A 20,941-nucleotide genomic window follows, 5' to 3' on the forward strand; every position below is an offset into this window, starting at 1 on the left:
TGTCCTACAGAATAGTTCTATCATCCTAAAAACAAACAATCCCATACTGCACCTATTCAGCCCTTTCCCAAGCCCCTGAATTTTTGGCAACTAATGATTTGTGTGCTGCTTCTATAGTTTAATGTCATATAAATGGAGTTATACAATATGTAGCCTTTTCAGAATGGCTTCTTTCACTTAGCAATATGTACTTGAGAAATGCCCTCATGTCTTTGCTTGGCGTAAAAGTTCATTTCTTTAATAATTGAATAATAGTTCATATTTTACCACTGAATAATTGTACCACAATTTATTTATTCATTCATTTATTGAGGGACATCTTGGTTGATTCTAGTTTTTGTCAATTTGAATAAAGCTGCTGTAATCATTTATATAAAGGTTTTTGTGTGGACATAAGTTTTCAAATCAATTGAAACTGGTTTGGACATCTAGGAGTTTGATTGCTGGATTGTATGGTAAGATTATGTTTAGCTTTGTAAGAAACTGCCAAATTTTCTTCCAAAGTGACTAACATTTTGAATTCCCACCCTCAATGAAAGAGTATTTCTGTTACTCCAATTCTCACCAGTAATTGATATTGTCAGTTTTTTGGATTTTAGCCATTTTCATAGCTATGTAGTGGTATTTTACAGTTGTTTTTGTCTTCATTTCTCTAATGACATGTGATGTTGAGCATCTTTTCATATGCTTATTTACCATCTGTATATCTCTTCTTTGGAGGGATGTCTGTTCAGATGTTTTGCTCATTTTTTAATTGGGCAATTTTTTTTCTTATTTTGAAGAATTTTTATAGGCCTCAGCTTGTGTTTTGCTGTTTTCTTAACTTCAAGTGAGGAGATGCCAACCAGGCCTGGCATTTGTATTGGAATACCAGTGTAGGATTCCCTTGGCCTCTGCTACTTTTCACCTAGGGCTCAGAGGAATCTCCTTGGCTCTAAGAGAGCATGTGATCTTCACACCTGCTAGTCATTTACCTACTGTGGATTTTTTGGGCTGGAAAGGAACCTATTCCTGCTTCTAATGCCTGATTCTGTGATATGTGGAGAGATATTACTCCTGATAATTTGAATCCATCTGTAGTTTTCCCTTGTCTAATTTTATATATGAAAACCTCCAGAATCTACTATTCCCATGGCTCTTACTGTCTTTTCTCTCCTTCCTTCTATGGCCAGCACATCCAAGTTGCAAATAATGCACCTGGCCTAATTTTTACTCCCAGCTGCACTGAATTACTTGAAATTGTAGTCTATAAAACAGATGGGAAAAGACAGTTACTGACGCATGGGAGGGAAGACGTAGTGATTGCTTTAGAAAATAGGTATCCCAGTAAGAATGTCACTGCCAGCTTCCATAAATATCCTGCATCTCCATGGACAGCAACACAATGGAAGAAATAAAAATCTCACTAACCATAACAACTCCCATTATTAATCTCTTAAAATGAGCCTAGCACTTTGCTAAGCTCTTTACATATATTATAATATTTAATTCTGAAAGCAGCCCTCTAAGATAGAAATAATTGTCCTCAATGGACACATAAGAGAATATAAGACTTAGGGAAATAGTTGAGGACACACCATTAATAAGTAACAGAACTGAGATCCAAACGACAGTCTAACTCCAAAGCCCAAGCTGCCAAACAACATTTTCTTTCTTCTTTTCACATCCACATTTGTGCTTCACTCAGAGATTCCTTCTTGGAGTCTGAAGGATGGTGATTAGTATTCATATTTCCAGTTCTGTGATAATTTTGCATTTTAATAATTAAGAAATTTGAGTTGAGTTGCTCACTAGCTACCATCTTTATCCATCTCTACAATTGACATTAGAAAAATGAAGTTACAAAAACAGGCTTCAGCATCTAAATTACAGTCCACATTTCTGAGTTACAAAGAGAATTACTTAATAAATGACCCTCGTGAAATATGAAGCTAAAAATGTTGAGTATTCTGATGTTTTAAAATCTTTTATGTTTATTAATAGCAAAAATAAAAAACAAGCAGTGATTTTTTTTTCCAAAACAGGAATGAAACTTGAATATCTTGGGTCCTTTTAAATGCCTCCTCTTTTCTTCTGTTTTATCTCCTAAATCCATTAAACTGTTTTTTTGTTTGTTTGTTTGATTTTTAAGTTAAAAATTTATGTGCTTAAGTATATCATTTGGGATAAATACAGTATTGACTTCATCCAACATAATTTTTTATGTTATTCCTATTGTTATCATTCTGGTATAGGAATTGTCTTTTCATACTTGGGTCATTGCAATAATCTCCTAACAAGTGTACCTTCTCTGGTGTCTTTTCTTCTTCCTCTAAACATATACCTGTGCAGTATTTGTGCTTTTAATTGTGTTAACCACTTCTTGAGTAGGGGGTCTCTTTTACTTTCAGAAGAGGAAATTCAGATCTAGTCACACATCCCATGGAAAGAGTTTGTTATTTGAAGTCAAGGCAGTCCTGAAATCCTATCTGCTCCACTGATTAAACCTGAGCAAATTACTTAATCCAGCTAAATTTTAGTTTCTTATTCTTTGTGGGAACCCTGAAAAGTTGCCATAAAATTAAATGAGATAAAGTGTTTAAATAAATATTGATTCTCATTTCCCTATTCATAACTAGATGCCTTCAGAACTTTATAGCTTTGTTTTCCAAACTACTAGGATAATTGTAGCTATATCATCCACCATTTTTGAAACAAGTTTTGTCTTTCCCTGGTATTGCACGTTTTATCATGTATTTTCTATGACTGGTATGTACTTCTTTCCATACTTTGATTTTTCAAAGGTGTTGGTTCTTTCCTTGTTGAGCCTAGCTGCTGACATGGAGGACCTCCAGCCCCATCATTTCCTAAGCTAAGATCTTGGGCAGGGAAGACTAAATAATACATTCCTCAACCTAGTGGTGTATGTGTGGTAACTTATAGGTATGCATGACCACTAAACCACAGACTTCTCTTAACTCCTACTGTATTTTTCTAGTATGCAAAATTAGGATTCCATGTAAGTTTCTTTATAGCACTGTAGTTATTCCATGTTAGGAATGCATCCTAGCCCTGGACTCCAGTCCTCTTGACTGGGATCCTGATGCTTTCTAAATCTTGATAGCTTCTACTCTAGAGGGTTGTCAGCACCTCTGGTTGGGGTCTTAATCTGCAAAAATTAACCCATACATGACATCACACCTAACTTATGTTGGTATCTTCACTTGAGAGAATCATAATACAGACTACCTATGGGAGTGGATCACAATTCTGATTTCTGCAATGCTTCTTTGGGCGTTATAATTTTGACTTTTGGCCTCAACTCGTAGGGACAAACTTTATAGCCAAGTCAGTTTCCTATCTACTCATGTCTTTCTGGCAATTCTCTCAGTCTGAGCACTGAGAATTGAGACCCCATCTTGCTTCATGGCTATATTCAGGAGCAATGGGCAACTTATCACTGAAGGCTATCTCAGGTTCTTTCTCTTTAAGAACTCTCCCCCTCTACTTTCATATGTGACCTGTAAAACTCATTCAACAACTATGTATTGAGCATCTGGTATGTGCCAGGCACTTGGGATGCAAAAACAAAACAAAACAAAATAAAACAAAACAAACAAACAAAAAAACAAGGAAACACAAAACCTCTGTCCTGATGATGTTTTTATTTACATGACTTATTGTACTTTTAGATTGCTTTTCATTAGTTATTTGCAAATACTGCAGTAAAAGAGCAAGAGACTCTTAAATTATCTTGCTCAACCTCGCTTGTGGTGGGCTAAATGGTGGATCCCCAAAAGATTTGTCCATGTCTTACCTCTAGAAACTATGAATGTAACCTTATTTGAAAAAAGGGTCTTTGCAGATATAATTAAGTTACAGATCTCAAGATGAGATCATCCTGGATTATCTGGTTGGTCCCTAAATCCAATGAAAAGTATCCTTATAAGAGATGGAAGAGAAGACACAGACAGTTGAAGGCCATGTGAAGATGGAAGCAGAGATGGGAGTGATGCAGCCAAAAACCAAGGAATACCTGAAGCTACCAGAGCTTCATGGAAGAAGCAAGGAAGGATTGTCTCCTAGAGTTGTTGGAAGGAGCACAGCCCCGCTAACACCTTGACTTCGGACTTCTGGTCTCCAGAACTGTGATAGAATAAATTTCTGTTGTTTTCAGCCCAAAAGTATGTGATAGTTTGATAAGGCAGCCACAAAAACTAATATATCACCATATTTTGCAGTTCACCAGTGCTGGTGAACTCATAAATAGTAAAAAGATTACAGTCTCCCATTTTCCGCCCCGATGTTGCAACATGTAATTTAATATAAAACCAATTCTAAATTGAAAAACTCAAATATGCATGCTGAAATTAAAATAGTTTATTTTCAGCTTATGAAATTCTGAAGAGTTCATAAAGTATGATTTTTTTAAAAAAATCTGTAGAACAGAAATAATAAGCCACCCCATAGGGTTATTACGGGGATAAAATGATACAACACTTGAAAATGCCTCGCATGGTGCCCATCACATGATAAATGTGCTTCTCTTTATTTTAGGACTGGTGATGGGGTGGTGGCAAGGGTATAATGAAGATACGAGTTGTACTTTGATTTGTTTTTTTGGCTCTTTCTCTGACTCAGTGGTTCTAGGTCTGTGAAGTAGAGATGAGACAGTTGTTCAGATAATTCAAATTAACATAGTTCTACAGATTACTGTTCAGATATCATTCTACCATACAGCTGGCACTTAGTGAATCGTACAGCACTTCATTTTTGTACTTCGTTTTTTTCATTCTCTAGACAGGGTCATTTGTGCCTCTTATTGGGATGTTCTTGAGTCATGAGGCAAGATGTAGTTGGATTTGACTCTCAATAAACAAGTTATTAAATAATTTTCCTTGAGAGGATGAGAGGAAAGTAAGCAGACCTTTCTTCTTGAGATGTTTCTGGTTTGGTAAATGGCTGATTAGAATGGCTGTGAGCCATGCATTGGCCTTAGCATTTCTTCCAAATGAGAATGAAAATGACCTAATTTCTTTGGAAAATTTTTTACACTGTCAATTATGTCTTACCTCTTAGAGAGACTAACCAGATAGACTTCATTGATAATATGTTAAAAAAAAAAAAAGGCATCTTAAGTGCCACTGTGTTGTCCCCAGAGCTTTAGTCACTCATAATACTTCATCAAGAGTATAAAATCATCCCCCCCCAAATTATTTTACTTTTTTTTTCTAATTAAAAGAATTTTTTGACCTTTCTCAAACAGCTGCTCCCTAGAAAATTCCTTTTAGCTGAAGCTGTACTTTATTCTGGCCTTCCAAACAAGTTCATTTCTGTGTAAACATATCCATTTGAAAATGGGGAAAATAATAGCAGAGTTTTTTTGGCCATAAAGTTATTTTCTGGTTTGACTTCCATTTGAATTAGATCAAACAAACTAGGACTGTGATCATTAACATGCATTCACTTGTCTGCCTTATCCCTAAACAAATGCTGTACATTTTTTATATACTCCATCAAATTCTTGGTGTTCAACTTCCTGTATTCTAAGTTAAGCATAAGCTCAATCTTGGTATAATTTAGCAGCTGGTATCATCATGCAGTATACTTGTTTATAGCCACCTTCTGTTCTGATTGAGTGGTGCCCATGTTTGGATATTTGGAAGATTACCTTGTTTAACAGCCATAATATAGTACTGATATGTGAAATAAGTGGTTATAGAAGTACATAAAGTATTTAGAAAGTACCACAGTGTTTGGAAGACATTTACTTCCTGTATATGGTAAGTATGTGGGAAAACTGATGGGTGATATTATGCCATATAACCACTTAGATTTGTATTTCCATTTAGGTTAAATGATAGTTATTGGGAGAGGCAATCTGCCATGGGCCCTGAGTGTCTCTGCACATTCATGCTTGGTATGCCAAGAATTCTAGGCTCTTACTACTCTAGTAGACCATTTTTCAGAGTTGTGTTTGCAGTAAGCAAACTTGAGAGTTAGGGTACCATCTTCTCCAAAAGCAAGGCCAGGCTTGTTTCCGCTTATTGCAAAAACGGTGAATCCCCAAGCTCAGAGTTTCTGTACTCTAAATACAATTCATTTGTTTGCAGGCATCTATCATGAGCCCTTTGTATTGGCCCCTTAAAACCTGGGGAACATGGAGACCTGAAACAAGTGACTATGAAGCTCCGGCTGCTGCTTCTACTGTGAGTAACAAAGTCCTTTGTTTCTGACCCAGAGGTCTCATGCCTTTTGTCAGCATCCATGAAATTGTAACAGGCTTATCTGTTAGTTTATAAGTAGGGTAAAATCTCAAGACCCTACATAGTTCTCAACACTTTAAAAATATTTCTATTTACATCTATAAAATAGGTGCTATAATGGTTATATTATTTCAGACAATTAGTGACCATGACCCGTATAGAATCTTGGTTTTTAGTTTTCACTCTGCTACTAATCAGATGATCTTGAATATGTTTTTTTTTTAATTCCTCTGGGACTCTGTTTCTTCATCTGTAAAATGAAAGGGTTTACCTACATCAATGGTTTTTCAACTGTGCTCTGGAGAACTCATGCTGGTCATTTCAAGGGCCCTCTTTAGCCCCTGGTTGGGCCTGTTAGATATAGTTGGAGGCGATGATATTGTCATGTTGACTGGCCTAGTCTCCTACCCTCGGCAGAGCTACGAGCTCTGCTGTAGTTACTGTCCCTGGTCAGTGCCCTTTCACATTTTCCTTAGCTTCCATTTCCTTATAGATTAAAATAGTTTCATTATGATCTCTTTCTAATTAATTCCTAAGTATTGGGGTGAAAATGCCCATGAAAATGTGCTTAGAGTAAAGGCCTGATATAAAAAAGAACAAAAAAAGAAAGAGAAGGACCTGGAGAGAATGTATATATCCACTTAATAAAAAGTGACTCTCAGGAAATAAAATTAAAAATGAAAAATAGTCGTTATTTCTGGTTGTTGATTTTTATTTTAATATACATACTTTGTATTTCAATTTGTCTATCATGACCACATATTATTTTTATCATTGGAAGAACTTCATTAAACAAAGATTGAAAAATGAGAAAGAAGAAAAGATATGTTAAGGTCAACGTGTGAAAGACCATGTTAAGAAGTGTTAGAATTTCATGCTAGAGACAATGGGAATCCACTGGTGATTTTTAAGCAAAAAAAAAATAACTTACTATACTTGATCAGACAGAATTTTAGATCGGATTTTTGAAGGATCCTGCTGGTGTGTATTGCCCTGGCTGGGATAGTGAATTTAAACAGAGAAGTCTTTTCTTTCAAATCCGAAAGTAGCAGAAGTGCAGGCCCTCCGACAGGTGCTCCCCAAGTATTTTCACTTAGGTTAGCACTTCTTTTTTCTATTCAAGTGAGCTGCCCTTTTCTTCATCAAAATCATTTAAAGGTCAGCTAGAGAGCTTGTTGAATTTGTCAACCTCCAGTGCCTCTGAATTACTGCTAATCTGAAGGTTTCTGAATTGAGCAGCTTTTTTTCTAAAGACTGAGTTTAATATCATATGATTAGCTATAATAATTTGCCGTGGCAGACTACTATAATGCATCGAGAAAGTATACAAATAAACATGGGATATTTCAATTTTTCTTGCTAGATACATATGTTGGCATTTGGGACTTTATATAATTCTATAATCATTTACTAAAGAGAGAATTTAAGTAAAAAAATATAGAGAGAGGGGCTTTATCAAGAAGTGTTCGTTGGCATATTAATTAATATGGCTCTTAATACCAGAATATGAAGGGAATTATGAATTAGACTAAAAAGTATTTCTTACTTCTCTTCAATTTCATTTAAGTGCAAGATTTAGGGGATTGAATGTATGTGCTAAGGTAGTATGCTCTTGAGAACACTATAAAATTCACACTGTGAATTGCCAGGTTTCTCTGAGGGACATTGGTTTCTATCTTTGGGGTTTAAAGCACACAGCTGTATTGTGCAGTTCTTACCTGTTCTGAATTTTCAACAAGCATTGTTCAAAAGGAATTTCCCGTCTGCTGCTCGCATATCCTGCTGTTGTCATGTTATTAAAACATGAAATGATTTATGCTTTGCAATTGTTATTGTTTTCAATGGAGCAACTTCCAGGGACAATGTCAGGTGCACAAGAAGGCTATCTATGTAAATTACAGTGAAAAGTTGAGCATAATCCGGTGTATTTGATCATTACATACAACCAGTCTCAATAAATAACTTTGCACTATCTCAGATGCAGATAGTGCAAAGTTATTTTCATTGTCCACAGCAATGCAGCAAATTGCCTCAGTTCCTTCAATTGATTTATGTAATTTCATAGTTAGCCTAAGTGATTGACTTAATAACCAAATTCACAAGAGACCAATGTATGAACCCAAATGTCAATTTAGAAATTTATAATGGGAACCATAGTGCCAGTAGATTCTCTCATGTTAGGAAGATCTGTGTGTGAAACCAAATACTATAATTATAGGCTTGCTTATGGTAACATCCTGAGCAAGGACAGTCAGTTATTTTAATCAATAGTGGTCTTAGCTATAGAAGTAAAATTGCCTAGTGATAGATCTAGGATTTGAACCCAGAAAACATGACCACAGAACTATCTAGCCATTGTAGAATGTTGTCTGGAACATTTTTTCTTCATTAGTGTTAGTCTTGCTTTCAGAATCCTGTTTTATACACCTTAATTGACTTGAGTGTTTACTAAATCCCAGATTCACACATTTTTACAAAATCCTGAGTCATGTCTCCAAGTGGGAATCCTATTGATTGAGATTTTTCCATGTTTCAATTCTCAGGCATTAAAAATCTTTGTGAGTTCTAGGGGCCCTTTACTTTGGACCTGGGTACTAGGAACAGATGGCCTGAGGGTTTCAGAGCACAGTCAATAAAAACTCTAAAAGTTTAGTGGAGAGATAAATCAATGTAGGCTATGAGAGTGGTGATATGATCTAGACTTTTAAAACTGGCATTCTGAAATACAGGAGAGAGCTCTGGCTAAATTCATTTGCCTAGATGAAATGTTATTGCCATAGAGAAATCCAGATAAATTTGGAAATAAATTTTGGGGCCAGATTCTTAAATGCTAGGATAATAAGTATGGATGTTTTTTAGCAGGTATTGGGGACCACTGAGAGCTTCATTTTAGAGGAATGACATGGTCAGCCCAGGGCTTGAAAAAAAAAAAATCTGACATCTTTTGTAGAAGGGAGGGATGGAGAAGAAAAGCAGAGAGAATAGGTAGGAGACTCTCATGGTAGCTCAGATGGCAGTGAAACTGAAATGGGCCCAAAGCAAGGTGATAGAGACTGTATTAATTTCTTATTGTTGCCATAACAAATTAGCACAAACAGTGGCTAAACAAACAAAAAATTATTTTCTTATAATTCTGGAGATCAGAAGTCTAAAATAAAGATGCGAGCAAGACTATTCCTTCTGGAAGTTTCAGGGGGAAAATCTGTTTCCTTGTCTTTTCCAGCTTCAAGAGGCTGCATTCCTTGGCTTGTAGCTTCTTACTCCATCTTCAAAGCATGTCACTCCAACCTTTGTCTCATCTCCTCCTCTTGCCTTTGGTCTTCTTGCCTCTCTATTCTTATAGGGACCCTTGTGATTGATTACGTTGGGTCCACCCGATAATCCAAGAACATCTTTCTCTCTCAAGATCTTTAACATAATCACCTCTGCAAAGTGTTTTATACCATATAAAATAATGTATTCACAGATTCTGGGATTGGAATTTGAATGTTTTGGACAGCACATTATCCAGCCTACTACAGAGACACAGGCAACATTCAAGTCTGCTGTCTCATAGCCAGACATTGAGCTCCAGTGGAGCACATTGCCTATATCCAAAACATATCCTGCTTTTTTCTTTTTTGCCACTTATAATTCTGCTTTTTTATTAACTTTTTTTTTTTTAGCTTCAAATACCATTCCTCAATATCAGTGGTCTCAAATTTGAGTTCAAATGCTTTCAGTTTTCAGAATTCTTCTGCTATCTCCCTCTCCTCCATTTGTCTTATGAATTGAGGAAGAATTCCCTTCTCTTTATCTTATATCTGTATTTAATATCACTCCTGTTTTTTCAGCAAAAGCCTTTATTCTGAAATAATTTTAGGCTTGCAACAAAATTGCAAAAATAGTATAAAGAATCCTGTTCACTGTTCACCCAGCTTCCCTAAATCGTGTGTAATAAATAGCCATAGCCTAATGATCGGAGCCAGGAGATTAACATTGAAAGAATACATTAACTAATCTACTGACTTTACTGAAATTCCAATAATTGTTCCACTAATTTCCTTTATCTGGTCCTTTATCTAGCATGCTTCCGTAACTTTCTCTAATAGAGACATCTCCCCAGTCTTTATTTTTTATGATCTTTGTCAGAGCCCGGTCAGTCATTTTGTAGAAGTTTTCTTTTTATGGATTTGTCTGAAGTTTTCTCATGATTTGAGTCAGGTTATATATTTAGGGCAAGAATCTCACAAAGATACATCCTTCTTAGTGTATCATATCAAGGGATAAATGATATCGGTATGTCTTATTACTGATGATGTTTAATCAGTTTAAAATGGTGTTTTTTAGAGCTCCTCTTGCTCTTAACACATTTACCATGTATTATATGTATTTTTGTCATAGCATTTTAGGACTAGAGAGGATCAAATAAATAATTTGCCAATAACATTAAAAGTAGCATAATAGGTAATATGTACTAAGGATGTATGTGCTGAGAACTACATACATTAGTTTATTTACTCCTCAAAATGACCTCTGTAGACACTTTTTCAACTCCATTTTACCTTTCAGGAGAGGACATTCCTGGTTGCCAGGTAACTGCCTTGGAGAGGGAATAGAACTTGCTAATTTTCATGGCACACAGAGCCTACCTAGTACAGTGCTTTACACAAAGTAAGGGGCAGTAAATGTTTGTTAAATTTTACTTAAATTGAAATTAAATGGAAGGCAGAGTGTTAAGATTGTGTAACTAATTATATATGTCAACACAAGAGAAGGAATCCTGGGTAACTGTAAAGTACTGAATTTCGGGAAGGATGATGATTTATTTTCAAAGGAGCAAAGCTAAGAAAGAAGATGAAATTTTTTTGTTGTCCAGAGTGGGTTAATAGCAAAGACTTGGGGAGAACTCACATTTAGGGAGTATTTGGCAGAAGAAAAACTAATAAAGAGGGGGTGTCAACTGTAAACAAAGTAGAAGAAGCAAGGATAAATAGAGTTATAGCTAGCCAATTTTCAAATCTGGGATGAAGAAAATTAGGTGAAGATATGCATGGGGCCATGATTAAATTCCACTGGCTATTTTGGGGAAACTGTAAAAATCACATTGTAAAAAGTTATTATAGGTATTTAAAAAATTTAGCCAACCTGCTATTCATAGTAATGGAAGAGAAAAATATCAAGATAAGTCAGAAGAATGGATAACCCAGAACACAGAATTGGACTATAAAACACACTGTATATGATTTCTGAGGCAGCTCATTTCCCTCTCAATGTTTGCTAAATTTATGTGAAGAAAAGCTTTCATTTCTTAATACACAACCTGAGTGAAACCGGAGTTTGAAAAGTAGTCACATGTTTATACTTGTGGCTTTATTATAAATATAAGACTGTTTCACATTGTTTTAAATGCAAACCCTTTCTGGCTTTAGCTGGCTTCAGGTTTTACAAGGGAGAACAGAGCACTGGACCAGAACTCAGATGTGGTTTCTATTCTTGACATCACCAGTAGCTAATTGTATAGTGCAGCAGGAAAATTCATTCAGGCCCTTTGTGCCTCAGCTTTCTCACCTAAAAATGAAAAGCTTGAATAGATTATCTCAATTGTGCCTTCTGGAGTTAAAACTGTAGATGGTTCTGTTGTTTTGGACATGCTAGCTAGATAACTGGTTTGCATTCCATACAGATTTTATTTACTAAATTATTTGACATGTGTAAGTGCTTCCTTAAAAGCAGATTTTCTAGAGAAAAACGTAAGTGGAGAGATTCATTGACAGTGCTACATAACATGGTAATTGTGGAATTAACAGTTACAAGAATAGCTTTTTATTGAAAACTAGCTTGGCATTTTTCATTTGTTTGGGGTTTTCTGGGTAGTTGAAGATGGTCCTTGCCAATTAGTTCTCACTCCCTAAATCCCTGGACGAGCTGCTTCTGAGAGATTGGTCTTGAAAGCCCAAGGCAGCTGGAAAGGTTATTGAGCTGGAGTGCCCAGAGATCCCTCAAAGAGGACAGATGGAGATGGGTAACTAAAGAGGGAAAGACCCTGACAAAGGAATTAAATTAATTTGGATGGGACCCCTGGAGATTGGAGAGAGTTAAATAGTCTAACAGTAAGAGGCTTATTTTGCATCCAGAAGTAGTTCCCCGCCCCGCCTTAAAGAAATGTCCTTTAAGTTGGGAAACATTCTTTTTTCTTCCATGGCAATCTCTGTTTGGAGTCTTTATTTTTGCCTTTCCCTTTCTTAAACTTTGTTTTTCTCTATCCCCACCTTCTCTCTCTCTCTGCCTCTCTCTCTTCTTAGCAGGTCTTTTCATGATTAGATTAATTTGTTTACCCGGACAAGGGGAAGAATGAGAGTTTGCATACTGGTAAGAACAGGCTTCCTTCCACAGTGCATTGTAGTACTGAAAACATTGAACTCTGCTCTCTGCTTGGCGGAGGCTGTAAGCAACAAAAATGATACCATGTCCTAAAACAAAAGGAAAGGTTCTGAGATCTTTAAAAATCCGAACTAATCAAAATCCTGTTGAAGTGAGGAGAGGGGAGTGTGTGTGCATGCATGTGTATGTGTGTGTGTGTCTGTGTCTGTGTTGACCCACAGCCCTGTGTAACTGTCGTGGGCAATCTCTGAAGTGGAGATAGACAATAAGGCTCTGATGAGCTCTGATGAAGACTGATGCCAAGGTGATTGAAGGTAGGAGGCTGCAGCCAACTGGTATCCCTGGGGAGAGCTATTTATTTTTGCTAATTTTTTAAATGGTACAGTTTTGATATTACCAAGTTCATATTCTCAGAAAGTATGAGTCTGGAATGGAAGCCTTAACACTTCAGTTCTCATCTAGGATCTGTTCCTATTGGTGTGTAGTCCTGAGCAAACCACTTAGCCTCTCTGAGTCTTGTTTCCTAAAATAAAATGGGCACACTCATATTTCTCACATTTTTTTAGGAGAGGCATAAAATTGATCATTTTTGCGCTAGCACTTAGAGATCATTTTTGTGCTAGCACTTAGAGAGATATTAGATACAACTTTGAGTGTTAAATTACGCATCTGTAGAATGGGAATAATGATACTTAGAGAGGGATTTTGTGAAGGTTTAATTGATCACAGGCCTAGGACAGTGCTCAATAGAGTGCTGGTTATCTTGAATATCTGGGAAATATAACAACTTAGTTTTATTATTGACTTTTGATATTAGCCTGAAAGCATAGTTAAGGATTTGAACTTTCTGAAAATCACATAATCCATTTCAAAGTAAAATGGAAGAGCATTTTATGTGATTTACTGTGTTTTACATTACCAATAAGGCATTGATAGAACTAGCTCAGAAGTTGACACTGTGCACAATTAGCAGGAAAGTATGCAATTAGATGATTACATAAGCTAACATAATCAACTGGTGCGTTGTGGGCACTGCTCTTGAGTGAGGGGAAAACTACTAGACCCCACCAAACCCTTCTTTTTATGAATGGGGAAAACTGAGTTGCCAGGGACAGGGACCACATGACTGCTGAGAGAAGACAAGAAGAGACAGAAACATAGTTACAAAGTTTAATGTGATCTGAGCCCCTCTGGAGGCACCAGAGTCTTCACTCTGTACAGAGGGCAGGAAGGACTGGTTCATAGGGGCAGCATAGCCCAAAAGGAGGAAGATTGTCCGTGGGGAAAGGAGGCATCCCTAATGCATTGCATGGGCTTGAAGTGGGGCACAGCAGGAGAGTAGGAAGCAGAGGTGGCTAAGAAAAAGAAGGTCACACAGAAGAATACAATAAGGTTAGAAACTTGGAATTTTACCTTGGAATTCTAGACCTGTAGACCTTTTGAATCTTAGAACTACAGAGCCTAGAATCTTAAATTTAATATTGTGGATTCTTGGATCCCTAATTAAAACCCTAGAAAGTCAGAATGCAGCATAGAACCCAAAGGTGTCCAACATTAGAAATAATTAGAACTTTGGTATAGAGTTAGTCACAACTAACTGTAGAGTTTTATACATTGGATGCTGAGAATCCAGAATCTTGGACCAACAGAACCTAGGCAGGGACACAGAGATCTCCTACTGTGACATACCAGGCATTAACTCTTGAATTACTGGACTCTAGGGAGTTTTGAGGGCCTGGGGTAGGGTCTGGAAAAAATACGAAGTCCATGAAGAGGCTAGAGGCAGTGACTAACTGGTGTAAAAGTATTTTGGTATTTTAAAAAATAGAAGGCTGAGCCAGTGCAGACAGACTGAATATACTCTTTCACCTAGAACTCCCCAATAATTTCATGAAAACAAACATTAAAATATCCTTATTCCACCTCTTTTTCCCCCAAACACTAACTCTCAACCCATTGTAATATAGGTAGGTAAGTTTCTGTATGGATTGTCAAGTCACTGAGCCTTTTTCTTTAGTAAGCCAACAGAATGGGGGCAAAATAGGGAATCTTCTTGGATGCGACCTCAGAATAGGCATGAAACAAGTGGCTTGTGCTAAAAATGTACCCTACTCTTGACACTTTTTCATTAATCAGGCATCAATTTCTGTGTTGTGCTGTGAAGTCTGGGCCTATAAATCATTCTACTTTAGAGAGATTTATTTAGTTAATTATGCTGAGGACCTGGGAACCTTGATTGGGATCAGGATGTGAGGGGAGCAAAGAGATTTCTTTGAAGGCTTGTTTACTTTGGAAAGGTCAGACTTGGTGGAGCACTACAATAGGGCATTTGGATATCCATGAAGTACTCTTGAAGTTACTGGCTGAAAGGGTTATGGAAAAAGGATTCCTAAGAAGTAGGAGATGCCATGTCTTTTTCTGTAGTGGCAGACTCTTTCCACACATACCATTCTTTGGGCATGAGTAGCATCAGATTCTAACCTGAGCTCCAGCATGAGAAAGAGACTGTTCAAATGGATGGCACTGTCTGTAAGCACAGAAGAAGGAATGGAGTTGAAAGGTAGCCAACTGCCATTTTCTGCTAATTGCAAAGACAATTATGAACTCACCTATAATATCTAATGGCCAGGAACTTGGATTTGGGGGAAGGTCATGCTAGGAGAGAAAGAAGACAGAGTCATATAAACTCCTAGGCATAGTTTCAATAGGGAATCTCTTGGAAGACAATCAATGGCTAACACATCAGCATTAATTCCTAAAACACTGAGATGTCCTACTTGAGGGGCAGGCTTGCATGAGGAAACCTTGTGCAGCAAGAGGAAACAGTTAGGACTACAGCTCGAGGCATCTTTAAAACTATACATTATAGTTTAATTTTGCAACCGAAGTAAACTGTCACTAATGATAATGTTTATACTTCTAAAATTCTATTATGCACTCTTCTTTATCCATAATTCCTGAAAAACAGAATATTCTGATTAATAGAATTTTTTAAAGGAATTGCTTTTAATGCTTTTTAGAAAGCAAAAATAAGAATTGAAATGTAATAAAATACAATAATCCCTCCTTAATCCATGGGAGATACATTCCAAGACCTTCAGTGGATCTCTGAAACTGCAGATAGTACCAAACCTGTATATACTATCATTTTTCCTATGATAAAGCTTAATTTATAAATTAGGCACAGTAAGAGATTAACAACAATAACTAATAATAAAATAGAACAATTATAACAATATACTATAATAAAAGTTATGTTGTGAATGTGGTCTCTGATAACTGATCTGTTAACCAAGATGGCTACTGAGTAACTAACGGGTAGGTAGCATAGACAGTGTGGATACGCTGGACAAAGAGATGATTCCTCTGTCAGGCAGAATGAAGTGGGAAGGTAAGAGACTTCACCCCTCTACTCTGAGTGGTGCACAATTTAAAATTTATCAACTGTTTATTTCTGTAATTTTCTGTTTAATACTTTTTGACCACAGTTGACTGCAGATAACTGAAACCATGGAAAGTGAAACCATGGATAAGGTGGGGACTGTTGTATACTTAACAGTCCAGTAGCCCTTTTGTGATTTAAGAATCCCTTGAGTAACTCATACTGCCTAAAGCTCATCAAGGGCACCAAGTCTAGAATATCAAATATTGGTTATGTGTGTATACACTGTACATTTATATTTATGTATATATCATTTTAACATTTTATTTTTTAGTTGTGAGCTTGTTTGACCTAAAAATGGCTTTGGACATGATTTAAGAGACAATATTTTCAGATTTCTTTTTCTAGAGTAATTAAAAAAACAACAAGAAAACACTGTTTCTTAGCAGAACTCAGAATATAATAAGCTGATGCCTAAACTTCAGCTACTCTGAATATGTTTGCTTAGAAGGAATCTTCATTCAAATAATTTTAATAAAGTTATTTTTTAAATGGAGGTCTAACTTGCACACAGTGAAATATATAGATGTTGTTATAATTTGATGAATTTTGACATTTTTGACATATTTATACATCTTTGTAACTACCACTCTAATCAACATATAGAATATTTTTACCACTCAAGAAATTTCCTTTTTGTGCTTTGCCAGTCAATCTCTGCTACTTCCTCCACCCCAATGAAAATACTATTCTGATTCCTATTAATTTAGATTAGATTTCTGGATTCTAGAACTGCATAATCTGGTAGATTAAAAATGGCCACATTCTTTGACATTCTTTTCATCAAGTGGTGGGATCTTTGTTCCTTTGCATATAAGAGGATTCTGAAAGAGCTTAACTAATAGAATGTGGTGGAAGTTATGCTATGTCAACTTTTAGGCCCATTTAGTAAAAGACCAGCAGCTTTGACTTCCTGAATCTTGAGATATTCACTCTGCTAACCCATCTGGCATGCTTTGAGAAAGTACAAGTAGCCCATAGAGAGATCCATGTGGAAAGAAACTGAGGCCATCAGCCAACAGCCCTGGCTGAATTTCTGGTCAATATCCAACACCAATTTGCCAGCCATGTGAGAGAGCTATCTTAGGTCCCAGTGGAGCTGCCCAGCTAACATTGTATGGGGACGAGATGTCATTTCCATTGATCTCTGCCCAAATTGAAAATTTGAATGGAAAACACCTAATTCTTTTTCTTTAAACCATTAGGTTTTGAGATAGTCCATTACATAATACTAGATAACTAGAACACTTATATACATTAACTCCTATCATATATACTTTTAAAATTTGACTTCTTTAACTCAACTATTTTTTTTTTTTAAGTTATATCCATCGTTGCATGTATCAGTAGTTTATTCCTTCTTATTGTGGAGTAAAATTCCATTAAATGAATATGCCACTATTTGTTTATCCTTTCTGATGTTGAAGGATATTTCTATTGTTTCCAGTTTTTGTTTATTATGAATAATGTTACTGTGAACACTCATGAGCAAGTTTTGTGTGGATATATGTTTTCATATCTCTTGGGCAAATGCCCAAAAGTGGGATTACAGGGTTATATGATAATTATATGTTTAACTTTATAATAAACTGCCAAATCTTTTTCCAAAGCCATTGCACAATTTTATAGTTCTACTGGTAGTTTGTGAGAGCTCTACCAGTAGTGTGTGAGAGTTCTTGTTTCTCGACATCCTTTACTACATTTAGTATTGTCAGTTTTTAAAATTTTAACCATTTTGGTGAATGTATAGTGATATATTATTGCTCTTTTAATTTGCACTTTCTTGATGAGTAATGATGCCAAGCACTTTTCTATGTGCTTATTGGCCATTTATATTCTTACTTTAAGAATTATCTGTGCAAATATTTCCCCCATTTTATAATTGGATTGTTTGTCTTTTTGTTACTGATTTATAGGAGTTATTTACATATCCTGATATCACTTGTTTTTCGTCTATAGGTTTTGTGAATATATTCTCCTAAAATGTATCTCACCTATTCATTTTATTAATATATTTTTGATGAGTAGAGAAGTTTTATTTCAATGAAGTCCAATTTATCAATTTTTTTATGATCAGTGTTTTCTGTGTCCTAAGAAATTTATCTTACCCTAAGCCTATGAAGATATTCTCCTATGTTTTCTTTTAGAAGCTTCACAGTTTATATTTTAGGTCTGTGATCCAATTTAGGTTCAATGTTGTGTACACTGTGAGATAGGGGTGTTTCTTTCTTTCCAATCAGTTGTTCCAGCACTATAATTGAAAAGAATTTTCTTTATTTATTGAATTATATTAATGACTCTGTTAAAAATTAATTGATTGTATATATGTTTGTCACTTTCTAGACTCTATTTTGTTGATCTAATTTGCTAACTCTACCTTGATTAATGTAGCCTTATAGCAATACTTGAAATTAGATCGTATAAATCCTCCAACTTTATTCTTTTCCCAAGTTTTCTTTGCTATTGTATGTCTTTTATATTTTCACACAGTTTTAAAATTAGCTTGTCTATTTCTTGGTTAAAATCAAGTTTGCATGATTTTGATTCGGCTTATGTTGAATCTATACATCAATTTGGGGAGAAATAACATCTTAACAATATAGAATCTTCTGATCCATGAAGATGGTATATTTCTCAATTTATTCAGATGCTTATTTCCTCTCATTAGAGTTGTTTTTAGTCTAGAGAGTTTGAGATTCTTTAATTACATTTTTAATGATATGATTTTAATTAATTATTCAAAAATAGGTATTTGGCAACAATGTGTCAGGCACTGTTTCAGGTGCTTCAGAAATATGATAAATCTCCTGCTTTCATTCTAGAAAAGAAGACAGAAAAGAAGTACACAAATAGGCAATATAACTTTAGATGGTAATAAAGTCTATGAAGGAAATAATGCTCTTTAGGAATAGAGAGTAACAAATTGGTGCATTTTCAATGGAATAGTCCAGGAGCATCACTCTGAGAAAGTAATAATTAAACAGAGGTTTAAATTACTTTAAGGAGCAAGTTATAGTGAAAATTTGATAAAAGAGCTTTCTAAGTAGAAGGTCCAAAGGCAGAAATAAGCTTGGTGTATTTCAACAATATCAAGAAGAGGTGCTGGTAATTTTGCAATGTGATTTTGAGGTACTCTCATCTGATGGCTTCTGTTTTTTCAAAGAATAAGAATTGAGATACTCAATTGACACTGTACAGATAGATGCTAGAGAAAGGAGAATTTGTAGAAAAGTTCTTTTGAGAAGTGAGAGAGCAGTCACACAAGGGAAATGTAGCAATATTTCTTGGGCACTTGAGAATATACTTTGAGATCTGGATCATGAATTGAAAAGTATTTTAGTAATGGTTGTATATTTTGCTGCAGCCAAATTTATTTGTTAGAGAGCAGATGTAGACCTAGTATGGAGTTGGTTTTAATTAGCATGAGATTTTTTTTTCTGTTTTCCCGGCAAGAATGTTAGCAAAAGAGATGAGGGGAAGATAGTTGAGAGTATATGCAGTGGAATGATTACAGTGATGTTTTATGGAATCCAAGCTGAGAGAAATGAGAATATAAAGAGAATAAGGGAATTTTTAAAATTGTGCTTGTGGATTCAACATCTTTGGAGTTGGGATACTAAAATACATGATCTGGAAAGATAGAAACTGGTAGAGGGTAGGCTGTTTGAAAGTTTTGGAAGTGATGCAGTGAGTAACTGTTAATCAAAATTTCTAAGATATAACGTTAGAATTGGATTCTAAACTGGAAAGGAAAAAAATAAATTGTTAGAAATAAAGAAGTCAATGAATGTTGAATGGATATCAGCATGAACATTGATCTTACTAAGAATGACAGAGGTAATGGTGGAGTGGATAACAAATGAAAGAGAAATCCAAAGGTTGATGGTGACTTTAGCTTCACCATTTAAACCATTGTTGAATGGTACCTCAGAGTACAGTCTGATGGGCTGTGCTTCAAAGATCTGAGGTTTTTATGGAAGGATGAAAGAAAAAGAACTTTTGCAGAAGCTTCAATGAGGATCAGAGATACCAATTTTATCTCCAGGCCTGTGGTCCCACATGGGATATGAAAGAAAAAAGCAGCCACTTAGGACTACAGAGGAGGCAGCATATCCAAAGAATAGCTAAATTTCTGTTACATGAAAAAGTTGAAATTAATATCTAGAGAAGAGTTAGAAGATCTAGAGAAGAATTAGAAGAATGAGTTTCAAACAGTACAATGCACAATTTTGGGAAGTCAAAGAATTTGGGGGTTAGGGAATAGTTAGAGCTGTATGAAAGGATAAGTGTGGATAACGAAGGATGATACGAGAATTTTGGACTCTAATAATGCCTGAGGTAAACAAAGTCGTGAAGCATGATGGGTTTCCTTCAAATGCTTTTTAAAGAGAAAGCGTGTATAACCATATCTTCCTTCTCAGGATTACTTCTTTAGGATTAGTATTTCTCAGGATTTGTGCTGGTGAGATACGCAATGTTGAAGTTGAGAGAGGCACAGATTGACCAGGAACACTTAGAGCTCTGTAAGCCTTTTTTATATTTATGAGATACCTGACAAGTGAGGCAAAAATCTCAGGTATCTCACACGCTTGTTGGTGAACATAAGAAAGAAATAAAATCATAAGTTTGTATTGATAGATTGAAAAGTGATCTATTACTTCTAAAAGAAGGAGGGGCTTGGGTATGCATGAACTTGAAACAACTTGAGACATAGTATTGGTCAATTATTAGGATGAGTTAGTCTTCCTTTTTAATTATTCTAAGTACTTAAACACCATTGAAGATGTTGGAAAAAGTCAGTAATCCTATAAATATGTAATCCTATAAATATGAAGATTGACACTAAACATTTATATATATATACATACATATATATATAAATGTATGTATA

The sequence above is a fragment of the Pteropus alecto genome, unplaced genomic scaffold, assembly GCF_000325575.1.
Source record: "Pteropus alecto unplaced genomic scaffold, ASM32557v1 scaffold7, whole genome shotgun sequence".
NCBI classification, from domain to species: Eukaryota; Metazoa; Chordata; class Mammalia; order Chiroptera; family Pteropodidae; genus Pteropus; species Pteropus alecto.